An 18,901-nucleotide genomic window follows, 5' to 3' on the forward strand; every position below is an offset into this window, starting at 1 on the left:
ACAATATACATCTAGTTCACTAAATAATCACATAATCACACAAGCGTCTTATTATAAAATATATATTCTACATATATATTTAACAAGTTTTATTTACGAAAATCCACCTCCGGTACTTGATATTTTGTAATAAAAATCATGGCGAAGTTTATTTTTGAAAATAGTTAAAAATTATATTTGTAATTATTTGTTAGAGTTTCCTCTGTAAATGGAGGCGTCCATGCTTTTAGCATATTATTTTCTTTTTGTTAAAATCAACCAAACAATTTAACAATCAACGACATACAATATTTCTTCATCAAACTTGACAAAAATAAGACTAAACCATAACTCATGAACTTGAGAGTTTTGTAAAAGTATGTAGTAAATTACCATCATATTTAGTGGGTCTTGTTAACTTTAAAAACATGTTTAGTTTCTTGTAAACTTTATTTTTAAAGAACTTGAAGTTTAACAACTTCTAGTCAAGTTTCACAAAAATATTTCTTTATGAAATTTCCTTGTTATACAAGTATTTACACACTTGTTTATTTACTAAAAATGCTTCTAGTTTATAAAATATCCGGGTTTTAACAAAACTAGTGTTTTCCGCTTGGTTCTTCCGAAAAACCACTTGTGGATCTTTAGATCCACAAGTTTACAACTTCATTTTACAAGAAAAATTATGTTTATTCAAGTTTCAAGTTCATGGTGGATGGTTTCGTCATCTTTCTCATTTCTAACACTAACATCCTACTAGTTCATGTTCTTGAACATGATCTAGTATGTCTAGATGATGATCCATCCCACTTTTAGTAACAAACAACACCAAATAATCACAACTATACAAGATTCACATGATTTACACTCATATCTTCTCTTTATCCACACCTTATTCATCTTATGTTCAAGACTTTAATGTAAGTTCTTTAGTGTTTCTTAGTTTTTAATGATTAAATCAACTATTAACCACCATAAACAAGATCAAGATGATGATTAGAAGCACTTACTACTAGCACAAGGCTAGGGAAGAAACAAGGTGTAAAGGTGGTGGATAAAAGAAATCTAGAGCGGTTCTTGCACTTTCGAAGGCACCGAGCTTGTTTGTATGACTTCTTGCTCCTTTGGATGTATAAAAAATGGTTGATCAAAGGTTGAAGGTGGTGGTAGTGTGGTGGAGGGGTGGCGGCCGTGAGGTGGTTATGGAGGGAGAGAAGGAGCTAGTTGTTGATGTTGGAAGTGAGAAGGTGAAAGTCCTTAAGACTTATTTATAATCCAAGTTTATTGTTTTAACCATCATGTATTATGTTATCTAGATATCCAACAAAAACAATAAAATAATCAAGGAAAACACAAGGGTGTGCCCCACCCTTGTGACCGTAGACAATGAGGGCGGGGGGTAAGGGTTGGGGTGTAATGGTTAAGTTAGGATCTAGTTGAAATCAAATGGTTTTAGTGAGTATGTTAAGTGTGTTTATTAATACAAAGGGTGTTAGGGTGTTCGGGGACCCTAACTAGCTCAGAAAAGTAAAAACAATGTTTTTGGCAATATTTTTATGTTTCGGGTAAAGTCCGGTTGTTCGGTTGGATATTGATCCGTTAAAGTGCTAAATAAAGCTATAAAGTTTCGTTTATGTTGTTTTTAGTGATACAATAAATTCCAACACTTTGGAAAGTATCTAGGACTATTTTACCAAGTTTGTGCACTTTACTAGTTTTGTTAAAAGCTGAATTTTTGTATGTAGTGCAGAATTTTGTAATTAAAGTATGTTTTAGGCACTTCCGGTCACTATAACTATCACCTAGTGACACAGTTTTATGATCCTCACCTCCCTACACTCCTTACTAGTGTAGTAATCTATTCCCGGCTCATACTGGCCTCAAAACAATGTTTGTCTAGTGCTGGCAATGTCAGCATGTTTACTGGGTTATCCTGCTCACTGTGCTAACTGTGCTTTTGGGCATAAAGTTTGTCACTATTTTTTGTGTGTAATAAATGGAGTGACAGTAATAAAGTATGATGCATAAGTATGTATGTATCAGAAAACAGAAAGCAGTTTAATCATCATTGTAATCAAGCACAGTAATTAAGCACTAATTAAATATTAATTAATTTGTACCGAACCTGGATTTGTGAGGGTTGTCACATACTTCGCGTCCTGGGGGCATCTTCCTTAAAGATGTTTCATGTTGGTCAGGTCATAATAAGTATAATAAACATGCCTATATAGTAACATTCATCATCCACATAACATCTCGTGTTATAATCATAAAACAAAGCATGTAATGAGAATACCGCGATTGAGCTTTCATATAATCAAGACCACAATACAATGTTTACAAGCTTTTCCAAATGTATCGTACAACCCAAAAGAGACTAAGGGTCACAATGCCCTTGTCTGAACTGTCTAGACAAATACAACAAGCAAAAATCAAATATCCAAAGTCATAATGTCGAAATGTGGTCTTCAAAATGCTGTATAGTCTGCCTCAATCGTTGTCTTCTCATCAAAAGTAATCACTACCTGCAATAAACCAAAAGTAGCTATGTTGATGGCGGCGGAGGAGGTGGAAAGTGAGAGAAAAGCAACCGGCGCAAATGCACCAAGTCCTCCTCAAGGGCATAGGCGAAACGCAGCAGGTAAGCAACCTGCTGGTCAAGAGGAAGGAAACGAATATCTGAATCAGAGAGTGATGGAAAAGGAGTGTGTGGTGCTGCAAACGGGGTCTGGCAGTGGCATGGAGGACGTGGAGCTCTCTCCAACTCCTGAATACATCGACTCAGGGCGTCCTGCTGTAGCTGCAGTGACGTAAGTGTGTCCTCTGTAGTGTATCCGCCGTTAAATGGGTGATAAGGGTCGGATAATGGCATAACATGGGGCGATGTCCATAGAAATGGCTCACCATCGGAGCTGAAACTGGATAAGTAGTGTGTGGGGCAGATATAAACGGTAAAGTAGTATGGGGAAAGGGAGACGTGACAGGTACAGTAGACGACATGGGTGGAACAAAACCAGGATAAGGAATCTGCGGTATAAATTGAGCATCTCCTGACATAAATGGTATGTGGCCAAAAGGCTGCCTCGACGATCCCTCCTCGGGTCGTGGCGGAGGAATGTCCTGGAGGAAGGTAATCGGAAGATCGGTACGATGGGTATCAGATGTGTGTGGATGGAAAAATGGGATATCAAGTGGTGCAGTAACAGGTGCCGTAGGAGGAGTGACTGGTACCACATACGGAGGGTAGTTATCCTCCTCGATCCACCCATTACGGGTGTCCGCAAAATGAGGGTCTATGTGTAGATCTCCGGGTCTGAGTGCATCGGGTCGTCAGAATCTACCGGCACTGGGACAGAGACCCTACTCGATGAAGACATAGCGTCTGTAACAACACAACCACAAAGTGTGCACATACATCAATAATAATCAAGTAAGCATATAAGTCACAATTAATATATGCAAGTAATCATCCTAGTCTTCCCCAGACTATCCCACCCAGCCTCTCAGACTGAACTCCCTAGCCTCTCAGACTACCCTGGTCTCTAAAACCAAACCTCCCCAACCTCTGAACTCCCTCAGTCTCTAAGACTGAAATATAAATTTTTGAAAAGTTTATTTGTGCCTTTTTTTTGTTTGTAAAAATGTTTTGTATTGATGCGTGTGTAGTGTAATATAATTTAGATGTATATTTAAGCCCCTTTTTACACTTTTAGCCAAGTTTTAAATTTATAAAACACGATATTTACTAACACTAAACACACATATGGGCAAGTGCACCCATCGTGGACGTAGTATAGTGTTGGTAAGATACCGAGGTCGTCCAAGGACACAAGAGCTTTTAATACCGGTTTATCCTCAACGTCTAATCAAATCAAAAAGTGAGAAAAATGTTTTAAACTAAGAAAAATAAAAACTAACTAAATGCTGAAAAATAAAATAAAATAAAAACAGATAGACAAGATGAATCACTTGGATCCGACACGTGTCTTAGTATAACCTTTGATTATTTTCGCACTTTTGCACTTGTTTAAGAGATTATCTTAGTTATTGTAGTAGACCCCTCTTTTGAAGGCGACGCTACCCTCAACCCAGTAGTTTGAGTCAGCAAGGATACAATCCTAAAGGGTCGGATTATTGAAAGATAATGAATTAAGTTATTAATGCAAATTGTGGTAGGCCCCGCTTTCGGCGGTGACGTTACCCTCGGCTAAGTAGTCTGAGTCAGCAGGGATACAGTCCTAAATAGCCGGGTTATAGTATTAATAGTAGTTAACTTATGAGGGGGTCAAAGAGTTTGGATCCCCGCCATCCAATACCTATGGGCATTGAAGGAGATCCTACTAAATTTGACACAGGTCCCAAGCAGGACCTCTAAACGCTGAACAAGGGCAAGACCCTTACCAAACCGTTCCCTTAACCCCCGACCAGGTAGCCAACATACCTCCATATAGACCGTGGAGATATGAATGGTGAAAATCTTTTATTTTATATAGACAGTAAAATAACGCCAAGACACCACGGACAAACGATAAGGAAAGATCACCTTCAACATAAGTAACTAGTTATTAAAGTCATTAATACAAAACCAAATAAAAAGTGCAAAAGATTAAAAATAAAAAGTATTATACTAAACACTTGTCTTCACCAAGTGATGTAAGAGACTTAGGCAAACATGGCCTTGATTGTCAAGAACTCTTACGATCAATCTTGGATCCCGAGACGACTCACACACTCTACGATGGACAATGGATGATGGTGGTGGATGATGGTGTTATGGTGGTGGTGGGTGGTGGATGAAGTGTGAGAGAGGTGGTGTGCCAAGGGATGAGATGGAATGAAACCAAGCACCCCTATTTATAGGCTGAACAGAAGGCTGGGCACGGCCCCGTGTCCGCTGGACACGCCCCCCTACCCGTCTGACATTCTCTCTCTTCATTAATTGTAATTCGTAATTACAATTAATGCGCCTGCTGTACTTTCACCACGCCCCCGTGCCCGCTAGACACGGCCCCGTGGTGGGCAATGGAAGCTTCTACTAGTTTGTCTTTTCTGCTGCTTCTTGGGCACGGCCCCGTGTTCGCTAGACACGGGGCCTGTTCAGTCTTCTGTTTTCTTTTCTTTGCCTTGGGGGTTGCCGTTGAGGGTCCGGGCAGTCTACTTTTATTCCTTTTCTTGTATTTATGCTAGAATTAGTTGTTTTTTTGCTTCTTTTGTGATTTTGAGCTCATTTCATCCTGAAAATACAAAAGAAAGACAAAAACACTCTTTTTCCAACATTAGTACTTAAAAAGGGTTAGTTTTATGCCTAAATTGATGTGATTTATATGTTGCATTTTACACACATCAAATACCCCCACACTTGAACTTTTGCTTGTCCTCAAGCAAAACCCTTTAAATGTGGCTTACACTCCCAAATGGAATAGGTAGAAGAGAAAGTTTTTAGCTTGTCCTAGAGTGTCGGGAATCCAAGGTCTTTGTAAGTTTTATTTTTATTTATTTACAATCCTATTCGTTATGATTTATTTTGAACGTTTCATAAGATAAATTACTTATTCGGGCATAGCATGCCTTATTAAAATTCCATTTATATACAAGTTCACATACCTCGTGGGGAATCACTCAACACTCGGCCGAAGGTGTAGATTTTTTTTTAGTGAGTCACTCGTGAGCGGCATGAAACTTACGCCTTCCATAGGCTTGCCAAGCAATCAATCCTCCTCCTTTTTAACTTTTTACCTTTGTAAATATCAAGAGGACTTTTTGGGTGAAGGGTTAGGCTTGGGTTAAAGGTGGGTGGTTTGGGTTAGTGGTTAGTAAAAGGGCGAAAATCGTAAAAAGCGTCGGTTTTCGTGACATACCTTGTTTTTAGTGACTTTTTATTTTGAAGTATTTCTCCAAACAAGCTTTTATATAGCTTTTGTTTGTTTTTTACTTCATTTTTTCTTTTTTTTTTCATCACATAAAAAGGCGAGTTTACGAAAAACCGAGCTTGTTACTAAAATAAAGGGTGAAAAATAAAAAAGGTTTTTTTTTTTTTTTGTGGGTAAAAAGGGTTTTGTGGTAATGAAATGAAAGGTTTAGGCTCAAAGGGGCTTTCTAGGGGGATTTTGGGTAGGTGGTAAAAAAAATTGAAAAATAATGGTTTAGAAAGAAAAATATGGTTAGTCCTAATGCCTCCATCACTTACTTACTTGGGTTTAAGTTGGTAAGGACCGGGAATGTATCGTCGTGGCAAGTTCTAGAGTTGTAAGCACCAAGCGGCTATTCACACAAGAAACGAAAAATGAGCATTTAGTCTAAATATGTATATTTTTATGCTCAATAAAGGCTCAAAACTCACTTTTGTGGGAATGGGTTTTTAATGTGATCAAGTATATATAATCGAATTTTTAACTAGACTTGTTATGCCGTTTCGTAATTTTCTTATGTTGGTTCTTTGTTATCACGACGCTATCGGTTGTAAATTTGTAAAAATATAACCTTTTTAGAACTTGTTATTCCCAACTTAAACTAAGACAAGTAAATGATAAAAAAAATGAAAAAATTTTTGAAAAAATTTGGGGTGTTTAGCGGTTCCAATAGAGTTTTGTGTAAGGCTTGTATTTAGGATTTGCAAAATTCAAGGTTTTAGCATCACCCCCACACTTAAATTACACATTGTCCTCAATGTGTCCAAAAATAAGGTTTTTGGTTGATTAGAATGTGTAAAAGTAGGTTAAAAAGCAAAGATTTATGTTACTGGCATCCTGGACACGACCCCGTGGTGACCGGGCACGGCCCCGTGGTCAGGTGCCAGTAACAAAAATTAAAGAATTAAAACAGAAGCCTGGACACGGGGGCGTGTCCGCTGAACACGGCCCATGTCCAGTTACCTGAACTGGGTGTTTTTCTGCAGGTGGTTCAGCACGGGGCCGTGTTGGTTGGGCACGGCCCGTGTTGAGCCTTCTGTGATGGAGATTTGTGTCGGGTTGCTCTGTTCTTTGTGCATGGGTCCATTTTTCTCGTTCCCCTTTTCATCCATTACCACCATGAGAGTGTTTTATTTGTTAAACAACCATCAATCTTAAAAACCATCATATCATTGCAAACATAGAGAGACATTACATAAAGTTAAAGATGAAAGTACATAAATATTAAACCATGGAGTTCTAGCCCTATGTTTTATTCTAATTTAGCAAAATTTCCAAGAAGCTACTAATCTTGGTTAGATAAGGCTTTTTAGAACTCCTTCCGGGTGTGGTCCTCCTCATATATCGGCGAGCCACTCCTCTACCTCTCTTGGAAGGAGAAAAGAGGGCTCATTTGCATTAGTTTGAGGAGTTTCGACTTCCGCTGGAATTTCTTGTGGGTGTTCCATGGGAGGTTCTGCGGGAAAGTCGTCCCACCCGGTAGGGTTGTTAACCTCGAGTTCCAAGTTCCAGTCCTGTTGTGGAAGGACTGGCTCCATAGGAGGTGCTACAAGAATGTTTAACCTTTGGTGCAAAAGGTTAATTTCTTGGAAGCTACTTTCGAGTCCCATCGTAAGATCGTTAATACGGTCAATTAGGACCTCCTCTACTGACGTCATTTCGTCGAGAGCTTCCCTCAATGCTATCACATAGTGCACAAGTGTAGCTTCAACGGAGGGCCTTCTTCCCCTTCGGCTGTTTGAGGAATGAACGGATGATGTTTCGCTGTTTTCACTCGCCATTCTACGAAAAATAAACCAAAAGTAGTTTATATGACGAAACAGTTTCTGGACACGCCCACGTGCTCATTGAGCACGGCCCCGTGTTCATCTTTCTGCAGAATTTCGAAGCAAGGAATCTTGGGTTTTTAAGTTATTTTCTGAATTTATGTAGACTTTTTGGCAATAAATAACTTTAAACAATGTTACACAACATGTTTTCACCAAGATTCCATGATCAAAACTCATTGTTTCCTACCACAAAGGTTGAAGAATTCAAACTTTTCATGGTAGTTCTTGAAGAAAGATGAAAAGAAGGAAATGTCTAGAAGAGGAAAGGACAAGATGGGTTGTTGGAACCTTCTTTTAGACTTACCTAGGATTGTTTGAGAGAAGATTCCTTCCAATCTTTGTCCCAAGTTGGTCCAAATGTGCAGGATTTTTGGCTGCATTTATAGAAAACGACAGCCTTCTGGACACGGCCCCGTGTCCGCTGGACACGGCCCCGTGTGCAGATGAAATTCTGACACAGTTTGTCCGTATTCTGACGTTCTGATCAGGAGGGAATCTTGTGGTGGACACGGGGGCGTGTTGGCCGGGCACGGCCCCGTGTCGGAAAGCTGTTTTATGAAGTTTGTTGCTACTAAGGAGCTTATTTATATCGGGTGGTTCTTGATTTGTTGGAACAACCCCAAAGTGCCTAAGATACCTTAATTGTCCTATACTAAGGCGAGAACGCAAGAGGTTATCGGTGAGGGTAATTCCTATTTTCATTCTAGGTGGACAAGTCCAACCCTTTTCCGGGCTCTCGTTAAAGAAGGTGTATGCCGAATCGCTCAGGTCTATGTATGCATCGAACGAAGTCGATGGGGAGTCCTTCACGGCACAATCGACACAGGGACGACTATCGTCCAAGTCCTTTCTAGGTATGAAGGTATTTTCGGGAGCAACGAGGTTGTCGGAATGCGGTTCCAACATTTCCTCATGGTCATCATCTTGGGATGGATCTATAAAATCCTTCCTATGTTCTTTTGACCAATTGAGAATTAGCTCTTCTAGTTGAAATAACTCGTCAAGGAGCATTTCTCCTAGAATATCTGGCTGGGCGCATTCGAGGGAGAGATAGTGCTTATTTTTACTTTCGCCCCTCTTAAGGTTACAAGGAATCGGTGGGTCTATATAGTGGGGCCTATAATTGAGAAAATAACATTTTAATTCCTCATGTTCGCCTCCACATAATCGACACCACATACCATAAGAGTGCCGAAAAGAAAAAGAATTACTATCACTCATGTTTGTGTCAGAAATTACCAACCGCCGGGATCTAACGGTTCTGTTTTCAGTAAGAGAATCTTGGGCACGGGGGCGTGTTGAGTGGACACGGCCCCGTGTTCAGCTTACTGTCTGACTTAAAACAGGATTGCCAGTTCCAATGATTGGGCACGGCGGCGTGTTCAGCAGGCACGGCCCCGTGTTGAGCTCTGCAGAAGCTGAAAATCTACGAAAAATCCTAAAAATTAAAGAAAAAAAATAAAAATATGATTAGGCCGTTGATTCCTAACTTTCTTAAAATCCTTGTGTCCCCGGCAGCGGCGCCAAAAACTTGATGCGTAGTGTGTGGGGCAGATATAAACGGTAAAGTAGTATGGGGAAAGGGAGACGTGACAGGTACAGTAGACGACATGGGTGGAACAAAACCAGGATAAGGAATCTGCGGTATAAACTGAGCATCTCCTGACATAAATGGTATGTGGCCAAAAGGCTGCCTCGACGATCCCTCCTCAGGTCGTGGTGGAGGAATGTCCTGGAGGAAGGTAATCGGAAGATCGGTACGATGGGTATCAGATGTGTGTGGGTGGAAAAATGGGATATCAAGCGGTGCAGTAACAGGTGCCGTAGGAGGAGTGACTGGTACCACATACGGAGGGTAGTTATCCTCCTCGATCCACCCATTACGGGTGTCCGCAAAATGAGGGTCTATGTGTAGATCTCCGGGTCTGAGTGCATCGGGTCGTCAGAATCTACCGGCACTGGGTCAGAGACCCCACTCGATGAAGACATAGCGTCTGTAACAACACAACCACAAAGTGTGCACATACATCAATAATAATCAAGTAAGCATATAAGTCACAATTAATATATGCAAGTAATCATCCTAGTCTTCCCCAGACTATCCCACCCAGCCTCTCAGACTGAACTCCCTAGCCTCTCAGACTACCCTGGTCTCTAAGACCAAACCTCCCCAACCTCTGAACTCCCTAGTCTCTAAGACTGAAATATAAATTTTTGAAAAGTGTATTTGTGCCTTTTTTTTTGTTTGTAAAAATGTTTTGTATTGATGCGTGTGTAGTGTAATATAATTTAGATGTATATTTAAGCCTCTTTTTACACTTTTAGCCAAGTTTTAAATTTATAAAACACGATATTTACTAACACTAAACACACATATGGGCAAGTGCACCCATCGTGGACGTAGTATAGTGTTGGTAAGATACCGAGGTCGTCCAAGGACACAAGAGCTTTTAATACCGGTTTATCCTCAACGTCTAATCAAATCAAAAAGTGAGAAAAATGTTTTAAACTAAGAAAAATAAAAACTAACTAAATGCTGAAAAATAAAATAAAATAAAAACAGATAGACAAGATGAATCACTTGGATCCGACACGTGTGTTAGTATAACCTTTGATTATTTTCGCACTTTTGCACTTGTTTAAGAGATTATCTTAGTTATTGTAGTAGACCCCTCTTTTGAAGGCGACGTTACCCTCAACCCAGTAGTTTGAGTCAGCAAGGATACAATCCTAAAGGGTCGGATTATTGAAAGATAATGAATTAAGTTATTAATGCAAATTGTGGTAGGCCCCGCTTTCGGCGGTGACGTTACCCTCGGCTAAGTAGTCTGAGTCAGCAGGGATACAGTCCTAAATAGCCGGGTTATAGTATTAATAGTAGTTAACTTATGAGGGGGTCAAAGAGTTTGGATCCCCGCCATCCAATACCTATGGGCATTGAAGGAGATCCTACTAAATTTGACTCAGGTCCCAAGCAGGACCTCTAAACGCTGAACAAGGGCAAGACCCTTACCAAACCGTTCCCTTAACCCCCGACCAGGTAGCCAACATACCTCCATATAGACCGTGGAGATATGAATGGTGAAAATCTTTTATTTTATATAGACAGTAAAATAACGCCAAGACACCACGGACAAACGATAAGGAAAGATCACCTTCAACATAAGTAACTAGTTATTAAAGTCATTAATACAAAACCAAATAAAAAGTGCAAAAGATTAAAAATAAAAAGTATTATACTAAACACTTGTCTTCACCAAGTGATGTAAGAGACTTAGGCAAACATGGCCTTGATTGTCAAGAACTCTTACGATCAATCTTGGATCCCGAGACGACTCACACACTCTACGATGGACAATGGATGATGGTGGTGGATGATGGTGTTATGGTGGTGGTGGGTGGTGGATGAAGTGTGAGAGAGGTGGTGTGCCAAGGGATGAGATGGAATGAAACCAAGCACCCCTATTTATAGGCTGAACAGAAGGCTGGGCACGGCCCCGTGTCCGCTGGACACGCCCCCGTGCCCGTCTGACATTCTCTCTCTTCATTAATTGTAATTCGCAATTACAATTAATGCGCCTGCTGTACTTTCACCACGCCCCCGTGCCCGCTGGACACGGCCCCGTGGTGGGCAATGGAAGCTTCTACTAGTTTGTCTTTTCTGCTGCTTCTTGGGCACGGCCCCGTGTTCGCTGGACACGGGGCGTGTTCAGTCTTCTGTTTTCTTTTCTTTGCCTTGGGGGTTGTCGTTGAGGGTCCGGGCAGTCTACTTTTATTCCTTTTCTTGTATTTATGCTAGAATTAGTTGTCTTTTTGCTTCTTTTGTGATTTTGAGCTCATTTCATCCTGAAAATACAAAAGAAAGACAAAAACACTCTTTTTCCAACATTAGTACTTAAAAAGGGTTAGTTTTATGCCTAAATTGATGTGATTTATATGTTGCATTTTACACACATCAGTATCCTGGATCTGGACATTTAATGTATGCAATATACAAATGTTTGAAAACATTTTCGTGAGAGCCCTAGTGATCATAGTCTAGACTCGAGAAGGAATCCTAGTTCGCTATGATCGTGGCTCTGATACCAAGCTGTCACACCCTGGCTTTTGCGGAAGCGTGGGTTAACTTGGTGTGACTTCTTAATACCATAGCAACAATCACAACAACACTACATGATTTAAAACATAAGATGTTCATCCACTCATTAAGTCAAATACTACCACAACATCATTGTTGGAAAATGTCGACACTTACGATAAGTTACAAACCATACTTGTTCAAAACATGTTTACTAGACACAACAAAAGACTTGAAATAAAAACATGGTTTAAAGGCATGTAACCCGTCCAGGCAAGGGTTACACCTCCTAAACCAACTACCCCGGATGACATCTTTATTCAACGCAGCTTAACATGCATGCAGACACTTGCCAGATCCCCTTAGTTTCTTGAAATACATGTAGTTTGAAAAATCAACAAAAGTTGAGCGAGTTCATGTGTATGTGTGTCTGTGTAAACCTTTGAAATGCGTCTGTATGTATGAAAAAACCTGGTATGTAGCAATTAAAGAAAAATAAAAGAGATCATCAACGGGTTGCAAAGCCACTGGTATGTGTGAAACGGTGCAGGAAGTACTCAAACCTAGCAAATTTGTACCGGGCCTCCGGCTTTAAGACACAGTCACCACTATGGGCCTCCCCGGCCTCATGGGTGTGGGCTCGCTACACCTAAATATATCTATCACTCATGTCCGTCGGTCCTAACAACGAGCATTAATGGCCTTAAGTGTTGTAGCCACCTTTCACATGATCTAAGCGTCTAAACCCTCCTTAAGCTAACCATACCATTTATAAAAGCGTCTATAAATTGTAACATGTATTTCACCCCCGAAGTATAAAACTGAAAACAGTTTAAAAGAAAAGGGGGACATGAACTCACTGTACTGCGTCATCTGAATCGAGTCGTCAATCCGAACACTGTCTGCTATGCGACGACCTACACGTACTAACGTATATTAGATGAACGGGTCGTGCCTTGGCTTAGGTTTTAATGTTTTGAGTTGCGTTACTTTGATATTATACTTGTCAAAATAATAATTATTATTTTAACTTAACTTTTGTCTTTAGGAAAAATAGTTAGGCAACTATTCCGTATCTACACTTCTCAAGTATTTATATGTGTAATTCCTTTCCAAGGATGGGGGTATTTATACATATATTTTTGTGATTTGGAGTATTGACATTATATATTTTTAAGTCCCACTTTAGAAAATATATAATATTTTATCTATCAAAAATAATATGTCCCAAAATATATATTTTTCCAAAAATACAAATAATCACACAAGCGTGTTAACATGAAATATATATTTAAAATAAATATTTATTCGCTTTTATTTTCGAAACTCACCTCCGATATTTTGGAGTTTTGTAACAAAACTTATGGCGAAGTTTACTTCCGAAAAACAAAGTTAACACAGTTTGTAAATACTTGTTAGAAAATAATTTTCTAAGTCTTGGGATTTTTAGAAAATTTCGTCAGAGTTTCCCCTAAAAACGGGAGTGTCCATGCTAATAAGCATATCGTTTTCTTTTCGAAATCAATCAACAATCATTCTTTATAATACCAAGTGCAAAAATATATGTTTCACACCCTAGTCATGAACTTGATGTGTTTCGAAAAGCGTAGTAACTTAGAAAAGCTTTTAGTAGACTTAGTTACCTTCCGAAGTGTAGTTATTCCATCAAAAATCATTTTCTTAAACGAGTTACGTTTTCACCACTTGTAAACCATATTTACAAAAATTAACTAATTGAACTCTTCTTGTAAATAAATGTTCTTACACTTATTTTATTTCTAAAAATAATGTAAGTATATGTAAAGTCATGATTTTCTAAAACCCGATTTTTTAACTTGGTTTACTTAGAAAAAAAAAATTCTAGTAAGACTTGAATCAACATGATCACCAATCTACTAGTTCACTCATATTTTAGAAAATCATTCTTTTCAAGTTCATGACTAACTAGAAAGCGGTTATCTTACTTAACATATAACCACTTCCTACTTTGGTTAAATCACCCTTCTAAATATTATCTAACCATATTCATAGGGTGATTAATCCATATAACCAAGAATCTACATAACATCAACAACATACTCATAATCAACCTCATACTAGTAGCATTTTATTATCAAGTAAACTTTTATGTTCATTATTCTTGTTTAGCATCTTTTAGTATTCTTGTTCTTTAGTGATTTAGACAATAACATCATACTACTTATTTTGACTAAGAACAAGATGAAAGAAGGTGTAAAGAGACTTACTACTAGCACAAGGCTAGGGTAGAATCTAGTGCAAAGATGATGAGAAAAGATGATGAACAAGACTAGAACAAAGCTCCCTTGAATGTTCCTCAACTTGCAACCTCCATGAATCACCTTCAAGGCTTGAATGGAGCTTGAATATGATGAAGATGGTGATGTAAAAATGGTGGTGATGGTGGCGGTTTGGGGTGAGCCGAAAGAGAGAGAGAGTGAGTGAAGAGTGAGGGTGAACTTGAAATGATGAAGATGATCTAAGGCTCCATACTTAAAGGATGTCTTCATATATTGTCACACCCTGGCTTTTGCGGAAGCGTGGGTTTATTTGGTGTGACGTCTTAATAACATAGAAACAATCACAACAATGTTATATGATAAAAAAATATATGATGTTCATCCATTAAAATAGTTAAAAATGCATAACATATTGTCTCAACCACAAAATGCATTACAAAACATTACTTGTTTAAAACGAGTTCGTAAGACTCAACGAAAGACTAGCAACAAAACAAGGATAAGAGACATGCAACTCGTCCAGGAAGGAGTTGCACTTCCCAAACCCTACAACTCTGGATGACATCCTTATTAAGTACGCAGCTAACATGCGTCACTTGCCAGATCCAATTAACTCCCTGAGATACATGTAGTTTAAAAAGTCAACAAAAAGTTGAGCGAGTTCATGTGTAAGTCTGTGTGTGTAAACCGTTTTAATATGTTTGTAAGTAAAATAGTCCCTGGTATGTAGCAATAAGGAAAAACTGATCACCATTGGGTTGCAAAACCAATAGTATATGTGAATGATGCAGGAAGACTCAAACCTAGCAAATTTGTCTCCGGTATTGAAGACATAGTCACCACTATGGGCCCCCGGCCTCATGGGTGTGGGCTCGCTACACCCAAATAGATCTATCACTCATGCCTCGTGGTCCTACAATGAGGATTAATGGCCTTAAGTGTCATGCCCACCACTCACTTGATCGCGTACTAAAAACCATCTTTAAGCTAACAATACCATATAAATGTCTGAAATAACTTGTAAACATGTATTCCACCCCCGAAATATAAAACGGAAAACAGTAAAAGGAAAAGGGGGTCATGAACTCACCGTAGTGCGTCTTGACTCGAATCTTAACTCTGTCCGCTATACGACAACCTACAATGTACTAATGTCTATTAGACGAACGGGCCGTGCCTTGGCTTAGAGTTTAGTGTTTTGAGTTGTGTTACTTTGGTATTATTTTGTTAAAATAATAATGATTATTTTAACTTAACTATCGTCTTTAGAAAAATAGTTAGGCAACTATTTTGTGTTTATATTTCTCGAATATTTTTACTAAGTGTTCGGATTTTCGGAAAATTTCGCCATAGTCTCCTTTGTAAATAGAGGTGTCCATGCTTCAAAGCATATCATTTTCTTTTACGTATATCCCGTAGTTCATTTTCAATAATCAAACCGATATATAGACATACAAAGCATTACTTACTTTATTTCAGCTTCATTACTCAAAACCGGACTGTTTTCGAGGATTTTTATAAAATAGTTAACCTTTTCCAAAAATTCCCAAATTTTTATAGAGTGACTCATACGACCCAAATTTTATTGTGTAAAAATATCAGGGTCCAATTCGTCACCAATATTTTATAGAAATTTATTTACCCGACTGCAATCAGATTTGTTACTTTCTGATTGCAGTTTACGGAATAATTCACTAAAAATTAACCGTAAGTCCGATTGACGAAATTCCAGTTGGAGGGTCATCGTGACAACGGTGACCAACTACTGTAAAAATTCCATGAGTCGATTTTACTCAGGTTTCAAGTTATGACTTTGAATACGACACACGTTTTCTGCAGTAAAAATGCAGCTTAAGCTGCTGTCCAAAAACAGTCCCTTAAAAATAGTAAACGATCTCGAAAAATTACGATTCCAGTGCCATTTGCTCCGTTTTTCAAAAATACACATTTTAGGCTTCAGAAAATCAGTTTTTCGATTTAAAACGGTCCAGTTACAGCCTGTTGAAGTTGGCTGGAAATACAAGTCAGCTTGCTGTTTGCAACGTACAAGTTACTAAAAACGCATCAACAAAGACCCTAACCATGGTTTATCGATGATTTAGTGTTCAAACCTCAATCATGCTTTAACCAACCCTAAACCAACCTGATGTCAACTTCATACAAACTTTTTATGTAGGGTTTTTATGTAGAGTTTCATGTTCATCTCTTTTAGTGTTCTATTTCTTGTGTTACTTGATTATTATCATACTACTAAATATCATAACAAAAAACAAGATGAAACAATGGTGTGAAGGGACTTCCTACTAGCACAAGGCTAGGGTGAAAATCTTAGGGCAAGGGTGATGAAGAAATGATAGTGACAAAGACTTGAACAAAGCTTCCTTGAGAGCCCTTCAACTTGTAACTTCTATAGATGATCTTCAAGGCTTGGAAAGGACTTGGATGAAGAAGATGAAGGTGGGTTAGTGATGGTGATGGTGATTTCGGTTGGGGGAGCCGAATGGGGAGGGGAGAGGGTGAGTTTGAGTGTGGTTTTGTAGATATGATGAGGTTCCTTGGAAATCATGAGCACCCTACTCCCTAATGCCATCATTAGTTAGATTTTTGGCCAATCAAGTAAAGATTACAATAACCAAAATCTAAACAAAATATTTTACAATCATGGGCTGCAAATTCGGTTGGGTGGGGGGGGGTGGGGTAAAATGAAAATTTTTGGTAACTAATAGGTATTTAATTAGAAGGTTAAGGGTATTTTCAAGAATAGTGGGTGTATGCCATGTTTCTATAGTGTGTGGGGATTTTTGTGACCGTAAATAATTAAAAATGAGAAAATAATATTTCTGGCAATATTTTGGTGTCCCGGGTAACGTCTGGTTGTTCGGTTACATATCGTTTCGTTAAAGCGTTTAATTGTACCACGTAGTGTCTTTTGTGCATCTTTTTGTAACGAAATTAATTCCAACACTTAGGAAAGCGTTCATGACCATTTAGTCAATACTCTGTATAATATGAGTGTGTTAAAAGCTGAATTGTTACAGAAATTGCGGAATTCTGTATTTAAAATGAGTTTTAGGCACTTTCCGGCACTCAAACTATCACCTAGTGACATAGTCTTATGGTCCTCACTTCCCTACACCCATATTGGTGTAGTACCCTATCCCTAGCTCATACTGGCCTCAATATAATGTCTGTCTATGTGCTGGCATCGTCAGCATGTGTCTGAGTTATCCGCTCACTGTGCTAATTGTGTTTTGTGCATCAGGTTTGTCACTAAGAGTCTGTATGAAATAATGGAGTGATTGTATGTAAAGGATGCACATGTGTGTATGTAAAGTGTCAGATGTAATCAAGCACAGTCGTTAAGCACATAATTAAGGTTAATTAATTTGTACAGTACCTGTAATTATGCAGGTTGTCACATTCTCCCCCTGTTAAGAAAATTTCGTCCCGAAATTTTAAGTTCTACTTCTAGTTGCAGGGGTCTTGGGGAATAAATGTGGGTACTTAGCCTTCATACGGTCCTCACGTTCCCACGTGAACTCTGGGCCGTGTCGTGCATTCCACCGAACTATGACGAGTTTGACACTACTCCGGCGTGTCTTATTAACCTTCCAATCCGTAACCTCAACCGGTTCCTCAACAAAGTGGAGTGTGTCGTCGATATGAACCTCGTCAGCAAGAATGATAACTGTCTCCTGAGTTGGACTCTTTTTCAGGTTCGATACATGGAATGTATCATGAACGCCATTAAGTTCAGCAGGTAAGTCCAATTTGTATGCCACAAGCCCAATCCTTTGCAGGATTCTGAAAGGGCCGGTGTAACGCGGATTCAACTTCCCACGCTTCCAAAGCATGCCACACCCTTCCAGGGTGAAACCTTTAACAAAACCATATCCCCAACTTGAAACTCTAAAGGTTTCCTCCTTTGGTTTGCATAGCCTTTCTGTCTGTCGCGAGCCGCCTCGATGTGTTTTCGAATCTGCGCAATCTTGTCTGTCGTCTCTTGGACGATTTCGGGTCCAACAAGCTGCCTATCACCCGCATCAGCCCAGCATAGGGGTGATCGATACTTGCGTCCGTAAAGAGCTTCAAATGGTGCTGCTCCAATGCTTGTGTGGTAGCTGTTGTTGTACGAGAATTCGACCAATGGCAAGTGATTGTCCCAGCTACCACCCAGGTCCATTACACATGCTCTCAGCATATCTTCTAATGCTTGAATCGTTCTTTCACTCTGGCCATCCGTTTGTGGATGAAACGCTGTACTCAGGTTTAACTGAGAACCAAATGCTTCTTGGAAGGACTGCCAAATCCTCGATACGAAGCGTCCATCTCTATCAGAGATAATCGAGAGAGGCACTCCATGACGTGCAACAATCTCCCTCATGTATATTTCAGCAAGTTTACTCGTGTTGTCCTTTTCCTTGATTGGCAGGAAGTGCGCAGATTTTGTTAGACGGTCTACTATTACCCAAATTGTATCATGACCCTTGGGCGTCTTTGGCAATTTTGTGATGAAGTCTATGGAAATCTGTTCCCATTTCCATTTGGGTATTTCAGGTTGCTGTAGAAGACCTGAGGGTTTTTGGTATTCAACCTTTACCTTGGCGCAAGTTAAACATTTGCTAACGTATACTGCGACATCGCCTTTCATCCTGGGCCACCAATAGAAATCCTTAAGATCTTGGTACATTTTATCCGCTCCTGGATGAATCGAGTACCGTGACTTGTGAGCCTCATCGAATATAACCTTTCTCAATCCTCCAAACAGAGGAACCCAAATTCGTCTCATGAAACACAAGGTTCCCTCCTCATTTGGTACCAACTGCTTCTCCATCCCACGGAGGTATT

The 18,901-nt window shown here is 39.3% G+C and overlaps 1 long non-coding RNA gene across 1 annotated transcript; it reads right to left on the bottom strand.

Moving 5' to 3' along the window:
* Positions 1 to 2,263: 2,263 nt before the first annotated feature.
* Positions 2,264 to 14,868, bottom strand: LOC118479761. The gene is made up of 3 exons (XR_004860492.1): positions 14,042 to 14,868; positions 12,656 to 12,712; positions 2,264 to 3,361 (listed from the first exon to the last, which is right to left on the bottom strand). It is a non-coding gene; the product is annotated as an uncharacterized LOC118479761 (long non-coding RNA).
* Between the last annotated feature and the right edge of the window lie 4,033 nt (positions 14,869 to 18,901).

Source organism: Helianthus annuus, chromosome 1 (genome assembly GCF_002127325.2).
Source record: "Helianthus annuus cultivar XRQ/B chromosome 1, HanXRQr2.0-SUNRISE, whole genome shotgun sequence".
Lineage (NCBI taxonomy): Eukaryota > Viridiplantae > Streptophyta > Magnoliopsida > Asterales > Asteraceae > Helianthus > Helianthus annuus.